The sequence below is a fragment of the Symphalangus syndactylus genome, chromosome 24, assembly GCF_028878055.3.
Source record: "Symphalangus syndactylus isolate Jambi chromosome 24, NHGRI_mSymSyn1-v2.1_pri, whole genome shotgun sequence".
In the NCBI taxonomy this organism is placed as follows: domain Eukaryota; kingdom Metazoa; phylum Chordata; class Mammalia; order Primates; family Hylobatidae; genus Symphalangus; species Symphalangus syndactylus.
Genome location: NC_072446.2, coordinates 75,050,159 through 75,070,340, shown reverse-complemented (window position 1 = coordinate 75,070,340; position 20,182 = coordinate 75,050,159).

Below are 20,182 nucleotides of genomic sequence, written 5' to 3'. Positions count from 1 at the left end.
AAACTTCTTTCTGATCTGTGCATTCAGCTAAAAGAGTTAAACCATACTTTTTATTGAGCAGATCTGAACACTCTTTCTGTAGAAAATGCAACTGGTCATTTGGATCGCTAAGAGAGTAGTAGTGGAAAAAGGAATATATTCAAATATAAACTACACAGAAGCATTCTGTGAAACTTCTTTCTGATCTGAGCACTCAGCTAACAGAGTTAAACCATACTTTTGATTGAGCAGTTTTGAAACACTCTGTCTGTAGAAAATGCAACTGGACATTCGTAGCGCTAAGTGGGTAATAGTGGAAAAAAGAATATGTTCAAATATAAACTACACAGAAGCATTCTGTGAAACTCCTTGCTGTTCTGTGCATTCAACTAACAGAGTTGAACCTTACTTTTGATTGAGCCGTTCTGAAACACTCTTTCTGTAGAAACTGCAATTGGACATTCTGAGCGCTAAGAGGCCTATATTGGGAAAAAGAATGCCTACCAATAAAAACTACCCAGAAGAATTTTGTGAAACTGCTTTCTGCTCTGTTTGTTCAACTAAAAGATTTGAACCTTAGTTTTGATTGAGCCGTTCTGAAACACTCTTTCTGTAGAAAATGCAAGTGGAGATTCGGAGCGCTAAGAGGGTAATAGTGGAAAAAGGAATATATTCAAATATAAACTACACAGTAGCATTCTGTGAAACTTCTTTCTGATCTGAGCATTCAGCTAACAGAGTTAAACCATACTTTTGATTCAGCAGATCTGAACACTCTTTCTGTAGAAAATGCAACTGGACATTTGGAGCGCTAAGAGAGTAGTAGTGGAAAAAGGAATATAATCAAATATAAACTACACAGAAGCATTCTGTGAAACTTCTTTCTGATCTGAGCATTCAGCTAACAGAGTTAAACCATACTTTTGATTGAGCAGTTTTGAAACACTCTGTCTGTAGAAAATGCAACTGGACATTCGTAGCGCTAAGTGGGTAATAGTGGAGAAAAGAATATGTGCAAATATAAACTACACAGAAGCATTGTATGAAACTTCTTTCTGTTCTGTGCATTCAACTAACAGAGTTGAACCTTACTTTAGTTTGAGCCGTTCTGAAACACTCTTTCTGTAGAAACTGCAATTGGACATTCTGAGCGCTAAGAGGCTTATATTGGGAAAAAGAATGCCTACCAATAAAAACTACCCAGAAGAATTTTGTGAAACTGCTTTCTGCTCTGTTTGTTCAACTAAAAGATTTGAACCTTAGTTTTGATTGAGCCGTTCTGAAACACTCTTTCTGTAGAAAATGCAAGTGGAGATTCGGAGCGCTAAGAGGGTAATAGTGGAAAAAGGAATGTCTCCAAATATAAACTACACAGAATAATTCTGTGAAACTTCTTTCTGATCTGTGCATTCAGCTAACAGAGTTAAACCATACTTTTGATTGAGCAGATCTGAACACTCTTTCTGTAGAAAATGCAACTGGACATTTGGAGCGCTAAGAGCGTAGTAGTGGAAAAAGGAATATATTCAAATATAAACTACACAGAAGCATTCTGTGAAACTTCTTTCTGATCTGAGCATTCAGCTAACAGAGTTAAACCATACTTTTGATTGAGCAGTTTTGAAACACTCTGTCTGTAGAAAATGCAACTGGACATTCGTAGCGTTAAGTGGGTAATAGTGGAAAAAAGAATATGTTCAAATATAAACTACACAGAAGCATTCTGTGAAACTTCTTGCTGTTCTGTGCATTCAACTAACAGAGTTGAACCTTACTTTTGATTGAGCCGTTCTGAAACACTCTTTCTGTAGAAACTGCAATTGGACATTCTGAGCGCTAAGAGGCCTCTATTGGGAAAAAGAATGCCTACAAATAAAAACTACCCAGAATAATTGTGTGAATCTTCTTTCTGTTCTGTTTGTTCAACTAAAAGAGTTGAACCTTAGTTTTGATTGAGCCGTTCTGAAACACTCTTTCTGTAGAAAATGCAAGTGGAGATTCGGAGCGCTAAGAGGGTAATAGTGGAAAAAGGAATGTCTCCAAATATAAACTACACAGAATCATTCTGTGAAACTTCTTTCTGATCTGTGCATTCAGCTAACAGAGTTAAACCATACTTTTGATTGAGCAGATCTGAACACTCTTTCTGTAGAAAATGCAACTGGACATTTGGAGCGCTAAGAGAGTAGTAGTGGAAAAAGGAATATATTCAAATATAAACTACACAGAAACATTCTGTGAAAATTCTTTCTGATCTGAGCATTCAGCTAATAGAGTTAAACCATAATTTTGATTGAGCAGTTTTGAAACACTCTGTCTGTAGAAAATGCAACTGGACATTCGTAGCGCTAAGTGGGTAATAGTGGAGAAAAGAATATGTTCAAATATAAACTACACAGAAGCATTGTATGAAACTCCTTTCTGTTCTGTGCATTCAACTAACAGAGTTGAACCTTACATTTGATTGAGCCTTTCTGAAACACTCTTTCTGTAGAATCTGCAATTGGACATTCTGAGCGCTAAGAGGCCTCTATTGGGAAAAATAATATCTTCAAATAAAAACTACACAGAAGCATTGTGTGAAACTTATTTCTGATATGTTCATTAAGCTAACAGAGTTAAACCATACTTTTGATTGCGCAGTTCTGAACACTCTTTCTGTAGAAAATGCAAGTGGACATTCGGAGCGCTAAGAGGGTAATAGTGGAAAAAGGAATATATTCAAATATAAACTACACAGTAGCATTCTGTGAAAACTCTTAATGTTCTGTGCATTCAGCTAACAGAGTTGAACCTTACTTTTGATTGAGCCGTTCTGAAACACTCTTTCTGTAGAAACTGCAATTGGACATGCTAAGCGCTAAGAGGCCAACATTGGGAAAAAGAATATCTTCAAATAAAAACTACACAGATGCATTCTGTGAAACTTATTTCTGATCTGTAAATTCAGTTAACAGAGATAAAACATATTTTTGATTGAGCAGTTATGAAACACTCTTTTTGTAGAAAATGCAAGTGGAGATTCGGAGCGCTAAGAGGGTAATAGTGGAAAAAGGAATGTCTTCAAATATAAACTACACAGAATCATTCTGTGAAACTTCTTTCTGATCTGTGCATTCAGTTAACAGACTTAAACCATACTTTTGATTCAGCAGATCTTAACACTCTTTCTGTAGAAAATGCAACTGGACATTTGGAGCGCTAAGAGAGTAGTAGTGGAAAAAGGAATATATTCAAATATAAACTACACAGAAGCATTCTGTGAAACTTCTTTCGGATCTGAGCATTCAGCTAACAGAGTTAAACCATACTTTTGATTGAGCAGTTTTGAAACACTCTGTCTGTAGAAAATGCAACTGTACATTCGTAGCGCTAAGTGGGTAATAGTGGAGAAAAGAATATGTTCAAATATAAACTACACAGAAGCATTGTATGAAACTTCTTTCGGTTCTGTGCATTCAACTAACAGAGTTGAACCTTACTTTTGATTGAGCCTTTCTGAAACACTCTTTCTGTAGAAACTGCAATTGGACATTCTGAGCGCTAAGAGGCCTCTATTGGGAAAAATAATATCTTCAAATAAAAACTACACAGAAGCATTGTGTGAAACTTATTTCTGATATGTTCATTAAGCTAACAGAGTTAAACCATACTTTTGATTGCGCAGTTCTGAAGACTCTTTCTGTAGAAAATGCAAGTGGACATTCGGAGCGCTAAGAGGATAATTGTGGAAAAAGGAATATATTCAAATATAAACTACACAGTAGCATTCTGTGAAAACTCTTACTGTTCTGCGCATTCAGCTAACAGAGTTGAACCTTACTTTTGATTGAGCCGTTCTGAAACACTCTTTCTGTAGAAACTGCAATTGTACATGCTAAGCGCTAAGAGGCCTACATTGGGAAAAAGAATATCTTCAAATAAAAACTACACAGATGCATTCTGTGAAACTTATTTCTGATCTGTAAATTCAGTTAACAGAGATAAAACATATTTTTGATTGAGCAGTTATGAAACACTCTTTTTGTAGAAAATGCAAGTGGAGATTCGGAGCGCAAAGAGGGTAATAGTGGAAAAAGGAATGTCTTCAAATATAAACTACACAGAATCATTCGGTGAAACTTATTTCTGATCTGTGCATTCAGCTAACAGAGTTAAACCATACTTTTGATTGAGCAGATCTGAACACTCTTTCTGTAGAAAATGCAACTGGACATTTGGAGCGCTAAGAGAGTAGTAGTGGAAAAAGGAATATATTCAAATATAAACTACACAGAAACATTCTGTGAAAATTCTTTCTGATCTGAGCATTCAGCTAATAGAGTTAAACCATAATTTTGATTGAGCAGTTTTGAAACACTCTGTCTGTAGAAAATGCAACTGGACATTCGTAGCGCTAAGTGGGTAATAGTGGAGAAAAGAATATGTTCAAATATAAACTACACAGAAGCATTGTATGAAACTCCTTTCTGTTCTGTGCATTCAACTAACAGAGTTGAACCTTACATTTGATTGAGCCTTTCTGAAACACTCTTTCTGTAGAATCTGCAATTGGACATTCTGAGCGCTAAGAGGCCTCTATTGGGAAAAATAATATCTTCAAATAAAAACTACACAGAAGCATTGTGTGAAACTTATTTCTGATATGTTCATTAAGCTAACAGAGTTAAACCATACTTTTGATTGCGCAGTTCTGAACACTCTTTCTGTAGAAAATGCAAGTGGACATTCGGAGCGCTAAGAGGGTAATAGTGGAAAAAGGAATATATTCAAATATAAACTACACAGTAGCATTCTGTGAAAACTCTTAGTGTTCTGTGCATTCAGCTAACAGAGTTGAACCTTACTTTTGATTGAGCCGTTCTGAAACACTCTTTCTGTAGAAACTGCAATTGGACATGCTAAGCGCTAAGAGGCCAACATTGGGAAAAAGAATATCTTCAAATAAAAACTACACAGATGCATTCTGTGAAACTTATTTCTGATCTGTAAATTCAGTTAACAGAGATAAAACATATTTTTGATTGAGCAGTTATGAAACACTCTTTTTGTAGAAAATGCAAGTGGAGATTCGGAGCGCTAAGAGGGTAATAGTGGAAAAAGGAATGTCTTCAAATATAAACTACACAGAATCATTCTGTGAAACTTCTTTCTGATCTGTGCATTCAGTTAACAGACTTAAACCATACTTTTGATTCAGCAGATCTTAACACTCTTTCTGTAGAAAATGCAACTGGACATTTGGAGCGCTAAGAGAGTAGTAGTGGAAAAAGGAATATATTCAAATATAAACTACACAGAAGCATTCTGTGAAACTTCTTTCGGATCTGAGCATTCAGCTAACAGAGTTAAACCATACTTTTGATTGAGCAGTTTTGAAACACTCTGTCTGTAGAAAATGCAACTGTACATTCGTAGCGCTAAGTGGGTAATAGTGGAGAAAAGAATATGTTCAAATATAAACTACACAGAAGCATTGTATGAAACTTCTTTCGGTTCTGTGCATTCAACTAACAGAGTTGAACCTTACTTTTGATTGAGCCTTTCTGAAACACTCTTTCTGTAGAAACTGCAATTGGACATTCTGAGCGCTAAGAGGCCTCTATTGGGAAAAATAATATCTTCAAATAAAAACTACACAGAAGCATTGTGTGAAACTTATTTCTGATATGTTCATTAAGCTAACAGAGTTAAACCATACTTTTGATTGCGCAGTTCTGAAGACTCTTTCTGTAGAAAATGCAAGTGGACATTCGGAGCGCTAAGAGGATAATTGTGGAAAAAGGAATATATTCAAATATAAACTACACAGTAGCATTCTGTGAAAACTCTTACTGTTCTGCGCATTCAGCTAACAGAGTTGAACCTTACTTTTGATTGAGCCGTTCTGAAACACTCTTTCTGTAGAAACTGCAATTGTACATGCTAAGCGCTAAGAGGCCTACATTGGGAAAAAGAATATCTTCAAATAAAAACTACACAGATGCATTCTGTGAAACTTATTTCTGATCTGTAAATTCAGTTAACAGAGATAAAACATATTTTTGATTGAGCAGTTATGAAACACTCTTTTTGTAGAAAATGCAAGTGGAGATTCGGAGCGCAAAGAGGGTAATAGTGGAAAAAGGAATGTCTTCAAATATAAACTACACAGAATCATTCGGTGAAACTACTTTCTGATCTGTGCATTCAGCTAACAGAGTTAAACCATACTTTTGATTGAGCAGATCTGAACACTCTTTCTGTAGAAAATGCAACTGGACATTTGGAGCGCTAACAGCGTAGTAGTGGAAAAAGGAATATATTCAAATATAAACTACACAGAAGCATTCTGTGAAACTTCTTTCTATTCTGTGCATTCAACTAACAGAGTTGAACCTTACCTTTGATTGAGCCGTTCTGAAACACTCTTTCTGTAGAAACTGCAATTGGACATTCTGAGCGCTAAGAGGCCTATATTGGGAAAAAGAATGTCTACAAATAAAAACTACACAGAAGAATTGTGTGAAACTTCTTTCTGTTCTGTTTGTTCAACTAAAAGAGTTGAACCTTAGTTTTGATTGAGCCGTTCTGAAACACTCTTTCTGTAGAAAATGCAAGTGGAGATTCGGAGCGCTAAGAGGGTAATAGTGGAAAAAGGAATGTCTCCATATATAAACTACACAGAATCATTCTGTGAAACTTCTTTCTGATCTGTGCATTCAGCTAAAAGAGTTAAACCATACTTTTGATTGAGCAGATCTGAACACTCTTTCTGTAGAAAATGCAACTGGTCATTTGGATCGCTAAGAGAGTAGTAGTGGAAAAAGGAATATATTCAAATATAAACTACACAGAAGCATTCTGTGAAACTTCTTTCTGATCTGAGCACTCAGCTAACAGAGTTAAACCATACTTTTGATTGAGCAGTTTTGAAACACTCTGTCTGTAGAAAATGCAACTGGACATTCGTAGCGCTAAGTGGGTAATAGTGGAAAAAAGAATATGTTCAAATATAAACTACACAGAAGCATTCTGTGAAACTCCTTGCTGTTCTGTGCATTCAACTAACAGAGTTGAACCTTACTTTTGATTGAGCCGTTCTGAAACACTCTTTCTGTAGAAACTGCAATTGGACATTCTGAGCGCTAAGAGGCCTATATTGGGAAAAAGAATGCCTACCAATAAAAACTACCCAGAAGAATTTTGTGAAACTGCTTTCTGCTCTGTTTGTTCAACTAAAAGATTTGAACATTAGTTTTGATTGAGCCGTTCTGAAACACTCTTTCTGTAGAAAATGCAAGTGGAGATTCGGAGCGCTAAGATGGTAATAGTGGAAAAAGGAATATATTCAAATATAAACTACACAGTAGCATTCTGTGAAACTTCTTTCTGATCTGAGCATTCAGCTAACAGAGTTAAACCATACTTTTGATTCAGCAGATCTGAACACTCTTTCTGTAGAAAATGCAACTGGACATTTGGAGCGCTAAGGGAGTAGTAGTGGAAAAAGGAATATAATCAAATATAAACTACACAGAAGCATTCTGTGAAACTTCTTTCTGATCTGAGCATTCAGCTAACAGAGTTAAACCATACTTTTGATTGAGCAGTTTTGAAACACTCTGTCTGTAGAAAATGCAACTGGACATTCGTAGCGCTAAGTGGGTAATAGTGGAGAAAAGAATATGTTCAAATATAAACTACACAGAAGCATTGTATGAAACTTCTTTCTGTTCTGTGCATTCAACTAACAGAGTTGAACCTTACTTTAGTTTGAGCCGTTCTGAAACACTCTTTCTGTAGAAACTGCAATTGGACATTCTGAGCGCTAAGAGGCTTATATTGGGAAAAAGAATGCCTACCAATAAAAACTACCCAGAAGAATTTTGTGAAACTGCTTTCTGCTCTGTTTGTTCAACTAAAAGATTTGAACCTTAGTTTTGATTGAGCCGTTCTGAAACACTCTTTCTGTAGAAAATGCAAGTGGAGATTCGGAGCGCTAAGAGGGTAATAGTGGAAAAAGGAATGTCTCCAAATATAAACTACACAGAATAATTCTGTGAAACTTCTTTCTGATCTGTGCATTCAGCTAACAGAGTTAAACCATACTTTTGATTGAGCAGATCTGAACACTCTTTCTGTAGAAAATGCAACTGGACATTTGGAGCGCTAAGAGCGTAGTAGTGGAAAAAGGAATATATTCAAATATAAACTACACAGAAGCATTCTGTGAAACTTCTTTCTGATCTGAGCATTCAGCTAACAGAGTTAAACCATACTTTTGATTGAGCAGTTTTGAAACACTCTGTCTGTAGAAAATGCAACTGGACATTCGTAGCGTTAAGTGGGTAATAGCGGAAAAAAGAATATGTTCAAATATAAACTACACAGAAGCATTCTGTGAAACTTCTTGCTGTTCTGTGCATTCAACTAACAGAGTTGAACCTTACTTTTGATTGAGCCGTTCTGAAACACTCTTTCTGTAGAAACTGCAATTGGACATTCTGAGCGCTAAGAGGCCTCTATTGGGAAAAAGAATGCCTACAAATAAAAACTACCCAGAATAATTGTGTGAATCTTCTTTCTGTTCTGTTTGTTCAACAAAAGAGTTGAACCTTAGTTTTGATTGAGCCGTTCTGAAACACTCTTTCTGTAGAAAATGCAAGTGGAGATTCGGAGCGCTAAGAGGGTAATAGTGGAAAAAGGAATGTCTCCAAATATAAACTACACAGAATCATTCTGTGAAACTTCTTTCTGATCTGTGCATTCAGCTAACAGAGTTAAACCATACTTTTGATTGAGCAGATCTGAACACTCTTTCTGTAGAAAATGCAACTGGACATTTGGAGCGCTAAGAGAGTAGTAGTGGAAAAAGGAATATATTCAAATATAAACTACACAGAAACATTCTGTGAAAATTCTTTCTGATCTGAGCATTCAGCTAATAGAGTTAAACCATAATTTTGATTGAGCAGTTTTGAAACACTCTGTCTGTAGAAAATGCAACTGGACATTCGTAGCGCTAAGTGGGTAATAGTGGAGAAAAGAATATGTTCAAATATAAACTACACAGAAGCATTGTATGAAACTCCTTTCTGTTCTGTGCATTCAACTAACAGAGTTGAACCTTACATTTGATTGAGCCTTTCTGAAACACTCTTTCTGTAGAATCTGCAATTGGACATTCTGAGCGCTAAGAGGCCTCTATTGGGAAAAATAATATCTTCAAATAAAAACTACACAGAAGCATTGTGTGAAACTTATTTCTGATATGTTCATTAAGCTAACAGAGTTAAACCATACTTTTGATTGCGCAGTTCTGAACACTCTTTCTGTAGAAAATGCAAGTGGACATTCGGAGCGCTAAGAGGGTAATAGTGGAAAAAGGAATATATTCAAATATAAACTACACAGTAGCATTCTGTGAAAACTCTTAATGTTCTGTGCATTCAGCTAACAGAGTTGAACCTTACTTTTGATTGAGCCGTTCTGAAACACTCTTTCTGTAGAAACTGCAATTGGACATGCTAAGCGCTAAGAGGCCAACATTGGGAAAAAGAATATCTTCAAATAAAAACTACACAGATGCATTCTGTGAAACTTATTTCTGATCTGTAAATTCAGTTAACAGAGATAAAACATATTTTTGATTGAGCAGTTATGAAACACTCTTTTTGTAGAAAATGCAAGTGGAGATTCGGAGCGCTAAGAGGGTAATAGTGGAAAAAGGAATGTCTTCAAATATAAACTACACAGAATCATTCTGTGAAACTTCTTTCTGATCTGTGCATTCAGTTAACAGACTTAAACCATACTTTTGATTCAGCAGATCTTAACACTCTTTCTGTAGAAAATGCAACTGGACATTTGGAGCGCTAAGAGAGTAGTAGTGGAAAAAGGAATATATTCAAATATAAACTACACAGAAGCATTCTGTGAAACTTCTTTCGGATCTGAGCATTCAGCTAACAGAGTTAAACCATACTTTTGATTGAGCAGTTTTGAAACACTCTGTCTGTAGAAAATGCAACTGTACATTCGTAGCGCTAAGTGGGTAATAGTGGAGAAAAGAATATGTTCAAATATAAACTACACAGAAGCATTGTATGAAACTTCTTTCGGTTCTGTGCATTCAACTAACAGAGTTGAACCTTACTTTTGATTGAGCCTTTCTGAAGCACTCTTTCTGTAGAAACTGCAATTGGACATTCTGAGCGCTAAGAGGCCTCTATTGGGAAAAATAATATCTTCAAATAAAAACTACACAGAAGCATTGTGTGAAACTTATTTCTGATATGTTCATTAAGCTAACAGAGTTAAACCATACTTTTGATTGCGCAGTTCTGAAGACTCTTTCTGTAGAAAATGCAAGTGGACATTCGGAGCGCTAAGAGGATAATTGTGGAAAAAGGAATATTTTCAAATATAAACTACACAGTAGCATTCTGTGAAAACTCTTACTGTTCTGCGCATTCAGCTAACAGAGTTGAACCTTACTTTTGATTGAGCCGTTCTGAAACACTCTTTCTGTAGAAACTGCAATTGTACATGCTAAGCGCTAAGAGGCCTACATTGGGAAAAAGAATATCTTCAAATAAAAACTACACAGATGCATTCTGTGAAACTTATTTCTGATCTGTAAATTCAGTTAACAGAGATAAAACATATTTTTGATTGAGCAGTTATGAAACACTCTTTTTGTAGAAAATGCAAGTGGAGATTCGGAGCGCAAAGAGGGTAATAGTGGAAAAAGGAATGTCTTCAAATATAAACTACACAGAATCATTCGGTGAAACTTCTTTCTGATCTGTGCATTCAGCTAACAGAGTTAAACCATACTTTTGATTGAGCAGATCTGAACACTCTTTCTGTAGAAAATGCAACTGGACATTTGGAGCGCTAACAGCGTAGTAGTGGAAAAAGGAATATATTCAAATATAAACTACACAGAAGCATTCTGTGAAACTTCTTTCTGATCTGAGCATTCAGCTAACAGAGTTAAACCATACTTTTGATTGAGCAGTTTTGAAACACTCTGTCTGTAGAAAATGCAACTGGACATTCGTAGCGCTAAGTGGGTAATAGTGGAAAAAAGAATATGTTCAAATATAAACTACACAGAAGCATTCTGTGAAACTTCTTTCTATTCTGTGCATTCAACTAACAGAGTTGAACCTTACCTTTGATTGAGCCGTTCTGAAACACTCTTTCTGTAGAAACTGCAATTGGACATTCTGAGCGCTAAGAGGCCTATATTGGGAAAAAGAATGTCTACAAATAAAAACTACACAGAAGAATTGTGTGAAACTTCTTTCTGTTCTGTTTGTTCAACTAAAAGAGTTGAACCTTAGTTTTGATTGAGCCGTTCTGAAACACTCTTTCTGTAGAAAATGCAAGTGGAGATTCGGAGCGCTAAGAGGGTAATAGTGGAAAAAGGAATGTCTCCATATATAAACTACACAGAATCATTCTGTGAAACTTCTTTCTGATCTGTGCATTCAGCTAAAAGAGTTAAACCATACTTTTGATTGAGCAGATCTGAACACTCTTTCTGTAGAAAATGCAACTGGTCATTTGGATCGCTAAGAGAGTAGTAGTGGAAAAAGGAATATATTCAAATATAAACTACACAGAAGCATTCTGTGAAACTTCTTTCTGATCTGAGCACTCAGCTAACAGAGTTAAACCATACTTTTGATTGAGCAGTTTTGAAACACTCTGTCTGTAGAAAATGCAACTGGACATTCGTAGCGCTAAGTGGGTAATAGTGGAAAAAAGAATATGTTCAAATATAAACTACACAGAAACATTCTGTGAAACTCCTTGCTGTTCTGTGCATTCAACTAACAGAGTTGAACCTTACTTTTGATTGAGCCGTTCTGAAACACTCTTTCTGTAGAAACTGCAATTGGACATTCTGAGAGCTAAGAGGCCTATATTGGGAAAAAGAATGCCTACCAATAAAAACTACCCAGAAGAATTTTGTGAAACTGCTTTCTGCTCTGTTTGTTCAACTAAAAGATTTGAACCTTAGTTTTGATTGAGCCGTTCTGAAACACTCTTTCTGTAGAAAATGCAAGTGGAGATTCGGAGCGCTAAGAGGGTAATAGTGGAAAAAGGAATATATTCAAATATAAACTACACAGTAGCATTCTGTGAAAACTCTTACTGTTCTGTGCATTCAGCTAACAGAGTTGAACCTTACTTTTGATTGAGCCGTTCTGAAACACTCTTTCTGTAGAAACTGCAATTGGACATGCTAAGCGCTAAGAGGCCAACATTGGGAAAAAGAATATCTTCAAATAAAAACTACACAGATGCATTCTGTGAAACTTATTTCTGATCTGTAAATTCAGTTAACAGAGATAAAACATATTTTTGATTGAGCAGTTATGAAACACTCTTTTTGTAGAAAATGCAAGTGGAGATTCGGAGCGCTAAGAGGGTAATAGTGGAAAAAGGAATGTCTTCAAATATAAACTACACAGAATCATTCGGTGAAACTTCTTTCTGATCTGTGCATTCAGCTAACAGAGTTAAACCATACTTTTGATTGAGCAGATCTGAACACTCTTTCTGTAGAAAATGCAACTGGACATTTGGAGCGCTAAGAGCGTAGTAGTGGAAAAAGGAATATATTCAAATATAAACTACACAGAAGCATTCTGTGAAACTTCTTTCTGATCTGAGCATTCAGCTAACAGAGTTAAACCATACTTTTGATTGAGCAATTTTGAAACACTCTGTCTGTAGAAAATGCAACTGGATATTCGTAGCGCTAAGTGGGTAATAGTGGAAAAAAGCATATGTTCAAATATAAACTACACAGAAGCATTCTGTGAAACTTCTTGCTGTTCTGTGCATTCAACTAACAGAGTTGAACCTTACTTTTGATTGAGCCGTTCTGAAACACTCTTTCTGTAGAAACTGCAATTGGACATTCTGAGCGCTAACAGGCCTATATTGGGAAAAAGAATGTCTACAAATAAAAACTACACAGAAGAATTGTGTGAAACTTCTTTCTGTTCTGTTTGTTCAACTAAAAGAGTTGAACCTTAGTTTTGATTGAGCCGTTCTGAAACACTCTTTATGTAGAAAATGCAAGTGGAGATTCGGAGCGCTAAGAGGGTAATAGTGGAAAAAGGAATGTCTCCAAATATAAACTACACAGAATCATTCTGTGAAACTTCTTTCTGATCTGTGCATTCAGCTAGCAGAGTTAAACCATACTTTTGATTCAGCAGATCTGAACACTCTTTCTGTAGAAAATGCAACTGGACATTTGGAGCGCTAAGAGAGTAGTAGTGGAAAAAGGAATATAATCAAATATAAACTACACAGAAGCATTCTGTGAAACTTCTTTCTGATCTGAGCATTCAGCTAACAGAGTTAAACCATACTTTTGATTGAGCAGTTTTGAAACACTCTGTCTGTAGAAAATGCAACTGGACATTCGTAGTGCTAAGTGGGTAATAGTGGAGAAAAGAATATGTTCAAATATAAACTACACAGAAGCATTGTATGAAACTTCTTTCTGTTCTGTGCATTCAACTAACAGAGTTGAACCTTACTTTAGTTTGAGCCGTTCTGAAACACTCTTTCTGTAGAAACTGCAATTGGACATTCTGAGCGCTAAGAGGCCTATATTGGGAAAAAGAATGCCTACCAATAAAAACTACCCAGAAGAATTTTGTGAAACTGCTTTCTGCTCTGTTTGTTCAACTAAAAGATTTGAACCTTAGTTTTGATTGAGCCGTTCTGATACACTCTTTCTGTAGAAAATGCAAGTGGAGATTCGGAGCGCTAAGAGGGTAATAGTGGAAAAAGGAATGTCTCCAAATATAAACTACACAGAATAATTCTGTGAAACTTCTTTCTGATCTGTGCATTCAGCTAACAGAGTTAAACCATACTTTTGATTGAGCAGATCTGAACACTCTTTCTGTAGAAAATGCAACTGGACATTTGGAGCGCTAAGAGCGTAGTAGTGGAAAAAGGAATATATTCAAATATAAACTACACAGAAGCATTCTGTGAAACTTCTTTCTGATCTGAGCATTCAGCTAACAGAGTTAAACCATACTTTTGATTGAGCAGTTTTGAAACACTCTGTCTGTAGAAAATGCAACTGGACATTCGTAGCGTTAAGTGGGTAATAGTGGAAAAAAGAATATGTTCAAATATAAACTACACAGAAGCATTCTGTGAAACTTCTTGCTGTTCTGTGCATTCAACTAACAGAGTTGAACCTTACTTTTGATTGAGCCGTTCTGAAACACTCTTTCTGTAGAAACTGCAATTGGACATTCTGAGCGCTAAGAGGCCTCTATTGGGAAAAAGAATGCCTACAAATAAAAACTACCCAGAATAATTGTGTGAAACTTCTTTCTGTTCTGTTTGTTCAACTAAAAGAGTTGAACATTAGTTTTGATTGAGCCGTTCTGAAACACTCTTTCTGTAGAAAATGCAAGTGGAGATTCGGAGCGCTAAGAGGGTAATAGTGGAAAAGGGAATGTCTCCAAATATAAACTACACAGAATCATTCTGTGAAACTTCTTTCTGATCTGTGCATTCAGCTAACAGAGTTAAACCATACTTTTGATTGAGCAGATCTGAACCCTCTTTCTGTAGAAAATGCAACTGGACATTTGGAGCGCTAAGAGAGTAGTAGTGGAAAAAGGAATATATTCAAATATAAACTACACAGAAGCATTCTGTGAAAATTCTTTCTGATCTGAGCATTCAGCTAATAGAGTTAAACCATAATTTTGATTGAGCAGTTTTGAAACACTCTGTCTGTAGAAAATGCAACTGGACATTCGTAGCGCTAAGTGGGTAATAGTGGAGAAAAGAATATGTTCAAATATAAACTACACAGAAGCATTGTATGAAACTCCTTTCTTTTCTGTGCATTCAACTAACAGAGTTGAACCTTACATTTGATTGAGCCTTTCTGAAACACTCTTTCTGTAGAATCTGCAATTGGACATTCTGAGCGCTAAGAGGCCTCTATTGGGAAAAATAATATCTTCAAATAAAAACTACACAGAAGCATTGTGTGAAACTTATTTCTGATATGTTCATTAAGCTAACAGAGTTAAACCATACTTTTGATTGCGCAGTTCTGAACACTCTTTCTGTAGAAAATGCAAGTGGACATTCGGAGCGCTAAGAGGGTAATAGTGGAAAAAGGAATATATTCAAATATAAACTACACAGTAGCATTCTGTGAAAACACTTACTGTTCTGTGCATTCAGCTAACAGAGTTGAACCTTACTTTTGATTGAGCCGTTCTGAAACACTCTTTCTGTAGAAACTGCAATTGGACATGCTAAGCGCTAAGAGGCCAACATTGGGAAAAAGAATATCTTCAAATAAAAACTACACAGATGCATTCTGTGAAACTTATTTCTGATCTGTAAATTCAGTTAACAGAGATAAAACATATTTTTGATTGAGCAGTTATGAAACACTCTTTTTGTAGAAAATGCAAGTGGAGATTCGGAGCGCTAAGAGGGTAATAGTGGAAAAAGGAATGTCTTCAAATATAAACTACACAGAATCATTCGGTGAAACTTCTTTCTGATCTGTGCATTCAGCTAACAGAGTTAAACCATACTTTTGATTGAGCAGATCTGAACGCTCTTTCTGTAGAAAATGCAACTGGACATTTGGAGCGCTAAGAGAGTAGTAGTGGAAAAAGGAATATATTCAAATATAAACTACACAGAAGCATTCTGTGAAACTTCTTTCTGATCTGAGCATTCAGCTAACAGAGTTAAACCATACTTTTGATTGAGCAATTTTGAAACACTCTGTCTGTAGAAAATGCAACTGGATATTCGTAGCGCTAAGTGGGTAATAGTGGAAAAAAGAATATGTTCAAATATAAACTACACAGAAGCATTCTGTGAAACTTCTTGCTGTTCTGTGCATTCAACTAACAGAGTTGAACCTTACTTTTGATTGAGCCATTCTGAAACACTCTTTCTGTAGAAACTGCAATTGGACATTCTGAGCGCTAACAGGCCTATATTGGGAAAAAGAATGTCTACAAATAAAAACTACACAGAAGAATTGTGTGAAACTTCTTTCTGTTCTGTTTGTTCAACTAAAAGAGTTGAACCTTAGTTTTGATTGAGCCGTTCTGAAACACTCTTTATGTAGAAAATGCAAGTGGAGATTCGGAGCGCTAAGAGGGTAATAGTGGAAAAAGGAATGTCTCCAAATATAAACTACACAGAATCATTCTGTGAAACTTCTTTCTGATCTGTGCATTCAGCTAACAGAGTTAAACCATACTTTTGATTCAGCAGATCTGAACACTCTTTCTGTAGAAAATGCAACTGGACATTTGGAGCGCTAAGAGAGTAGTAGTGGAAAAAGGAATATAATCAAACATAAACTACAGAGAAGCATTCTGTTAAACTTCTTTCTGATCTGAGCATTCAGCTAACAGAGTTAAACCATACTTTTGATTGAGCAGTTTTGAAACACTCTGTCTGTAGAAAATGCAACTGGACATTCGTAGCGCTAAGTGGGTAATAGTGGAGAAAAGAATATGTTCAAATATAAACTACACAGAAGCATTGTATGAAACTTCTTTCTGTTCTGTGCATTCAACTAACAGAGTTGAACCTTACTTTTGATTGAGCCTTTCTGAAACACTCTTTCTGTAGAAACTGCAATTGGACATTCTGAGCGCTAAGAGGCCTCTATTGGGAAAAATAATATCTTCAAATAAAAACTACACAGAAGCATTGTGTGAAACTTATTTCTGATATGTTCATTAAGCTAACAGAGTTAAACCATACTTTTGATTGCGCAGTTCTGAACACTCTTTCTGTAGAAAATGCAAATGGACATTCGGAGCGCTAAGATGGTAATAGTGGAAAAAGGAATATATTCAAATATAAACTACACAGTAGCATTCTGTGAAAACCCTTACTGTTCTGTGCATTCAGCTAACAGATTTGAACCTTACTTTTGATTGAGCCGTTCTGAAACACTCTTTCTGTAGAAACTGCAATTGGACATGCCAAGCGCTAAGAGGCCTACATTGGGAAAAAGAATATCTTCAAATGAAAACTACACAGATGCATTCTGTGAAACTTATTTCTGATCTGTAAATTCAGTTAACAGAGATAAAACATATTTTTGATTGAGCAGTTATGAAACACTCTTTTTGTAGAAAATGAAAGTGGAGATTCGGAGCGCTAAGAGGGTAATAGTGGAAAAAGGAATGTCTTCAAATATAAACTACACAGAATCATTCGGTGAAACTTCTTTCTGATCTGTGCATTCAGCTAACAGAGTTAAACCATACTTTTGATTGAGCAGATCTGAACACTCTTTCTGTAGAAAATGCAACTGGACATTTGGAGCGCTAAGAGCGTAGTAGTGGAAAAAGGAATATATTCAAATATAAACTACACAGAAGCATTCTGTGAAACTTCTTTCTGATCTGAGCATTCAGCTAACAGAGTTAAACCATACTTTTGATTGAGCAATTTTGAAACACTCTGTCTGTAGAAAATGCAACTGGACATTCCTAGCGCTAAGTGGGTAATAGTGGAAAAAAGAATATGTTCAAATATAAACTACACAGAAGCATTCTGTGAAACTTCTTGCTGTTCTGTGCATTCAACTAACAGAGTTGAACCTTACTTTTGATTGAGCCGTTCTGAAACACTCTTTCTGTAGAAACTGCAATTGGACATTCTGAGCGCTAAGAGGCCTATATTGGGAAAAAGAATGTCTACAAATAAAAACTACACAGAAGAATTGTGTGAAACTTCTTTCTGTTCTGTTTGTTCAACTAAAAGAGTTGAACCTTAGTTTTGATTGAGCCGTTCTGAAACACTCTTTCTGTAGAAAATGCAAGTGGACATTCGGAGCGCTAAGAGGGTAATAGTGGAAAAAGGAATGTCTCCAAATATAAACTACACAGAATCATTCTGTGAAACTTCTTTCTGATCTGTGCATTCAGCTAACAGAGTTAAACCATACTTTTGATTGAGCAGATCTGAACACTCTTTCTGTAGAAAATGCAACTGGACTTTTGGAGCGCTAAGAGAGTAGTAGTGGAAAAAGGAATATATTCAAATATAAACTACACAGAAGCATTCTGTGAAACTTCTTTCTGATCTGAGCATTCAGCTAACTGAGTTAAACCATTATTTTGATTGAGCAGTTTTGAAACACTCTGTCTGTAGAAAATGCAACTAGACATTCGTAGCGCTAAGTGGGTAATATTGGAGAAAAGAATATGTTCAAATATAAACTACACAGAAGCATTGTATGAAACTTCTTTCTGTTCTGTGCATTCAACTAACAGAGTTGAACCTTACTTTTGATTGAGCCTTTCTGAAACACTCTTTCTGTAGAAACTGCAATTGGACATTCTGAGCGCTAAGAGGCCTCTATTGGGAAAAATAATATCTTCAAATAAAAACTACACAGAAGCATTGTGTGAAACTTATTTCTGATATGTTCATTAAGCTAACAGAGTTAAACCATACTTTTGATTGCGCAGTTCTGAACACTCTTTCTGTAGAAAATGCAAGTGGACATTCGGAGCGCTAAGAGGGTAATAGTGGAAAAAGGAATATATTCAAATATAAACTACACAGTAGCATTCTGTGAAAACTCTTACTGTTCTGTGCATTCAACTAACAGAGTTGAACCTTACTTTTGATTCAGCCGTTCTGAAACACTCTTTCTGTAGAAACTGCAATTGGACATGCTAAGCGCTAAGAGGCCTACATTGGGAAAAAGAATATCTTCAAATAAAAACTACACAGATGCATTCTGTGAAACTTATTTCTGATCTGTAAATTCAGTTAACAGAGATAAAACATATTTTTGATTGAGCAGTTATGAAACACTCTTTTTGTAGAAAATGCAAGTGGAGATTCGGAGCGCTAAGAGGGTAATAGTGGAAAAAGGAATGTCTTCAAATATAAACTACACAGAATCATTCGGTGAAACTTCTTTCTGATCTGTGCATTCAGCTAACAGAGTTAAACCATACTTTTGATTGAGCAGATCTGAACACTCTTTCTGTAGAAAATGCAACTGGACATTTGGAGCGCTAAGAGCGTAGTAGTGGAAAAAGGAATATATTCAAATATAAACTACACAGAAGCATTCTGTGAAACTTCTTTCTGATCTGAGCATTCAGCTAACAGAGTTAAACCATACTTTTGATTGAGCAGTTTTGAAACACTCTGTCTGTAGAAAATGCCACTGGACATTCGTAGCGCTAAGTGGGTAATAGTGGAAAAAATAATGTGTTCAAATATAAACTACACAGAAGCATTGTATGAAACTTCTTTCTGTTCTGTGCATTCAACTAACAGAGTTGAACCTTACTTTTGATTGAGCCGTTCTGAAACACTCTTTCTGTAGAAACTGCAATTGGACATTCTGAGCACTAAGAGGCCTATATTGGGAAAAAGAATGTCTACAAATAAAAACTACACAGAAGAATTGTGTGAAACTTCTTTCTGTTCTGTTTGTTCAACTAAAAGAGTTGAACCTTAGTTTTGATTGAGCCGTTCTGAAACACTCTTTCTGTAGAAAATGCAAGTGGAGATTCGGAGCGCTAAGAGGGTAATAGTGGAAAAAGGAATGTCTCCAAATATAAACTACACAGAATCATTCTGTGAAACTTCTTTCTGATCTGTGCATTCAGCTAACAGAGTTAAAACATACTTTTGATTGAGCAGATTTGAACACTCTTTCTGTAGAAAATGCAACTGGACATTTGGAGCGCTAAGAGAGTTGTAGTGGAAAAAGGAATATATTCAAATATAAACTACACAGAAGCATTCTGTGAAACTACTTTCTGATCTGAGCATTCAGCTAACAGAGTTAAACCATACTTTTGATTGAGCAGTTTTGAAACACTCTGTCTGTAGAAAATGCAACTGGACATTCGTAGCACCAAGTGGGGAATAGTGGAAAAAAGAATATCTTCAAATATAACCTACACAGAAGCATTGTATGAAATTTCTTTCTGTTCTGTGCATTCAACTAACAGAGTTGAACCTTCCTTTTGATTGAGCCTTTCTGAAACTCTCTTTCTGTAGAAACTGCAATTGGACATTCTGAGCGCTAAGAGGCCTATATTGGGAAAAATAATATCTTCAAATAAAAACTACACAGAAGCATTGTGTGAAACTTATTTATGATATGTTCATTAAGCTAACAGAGTTA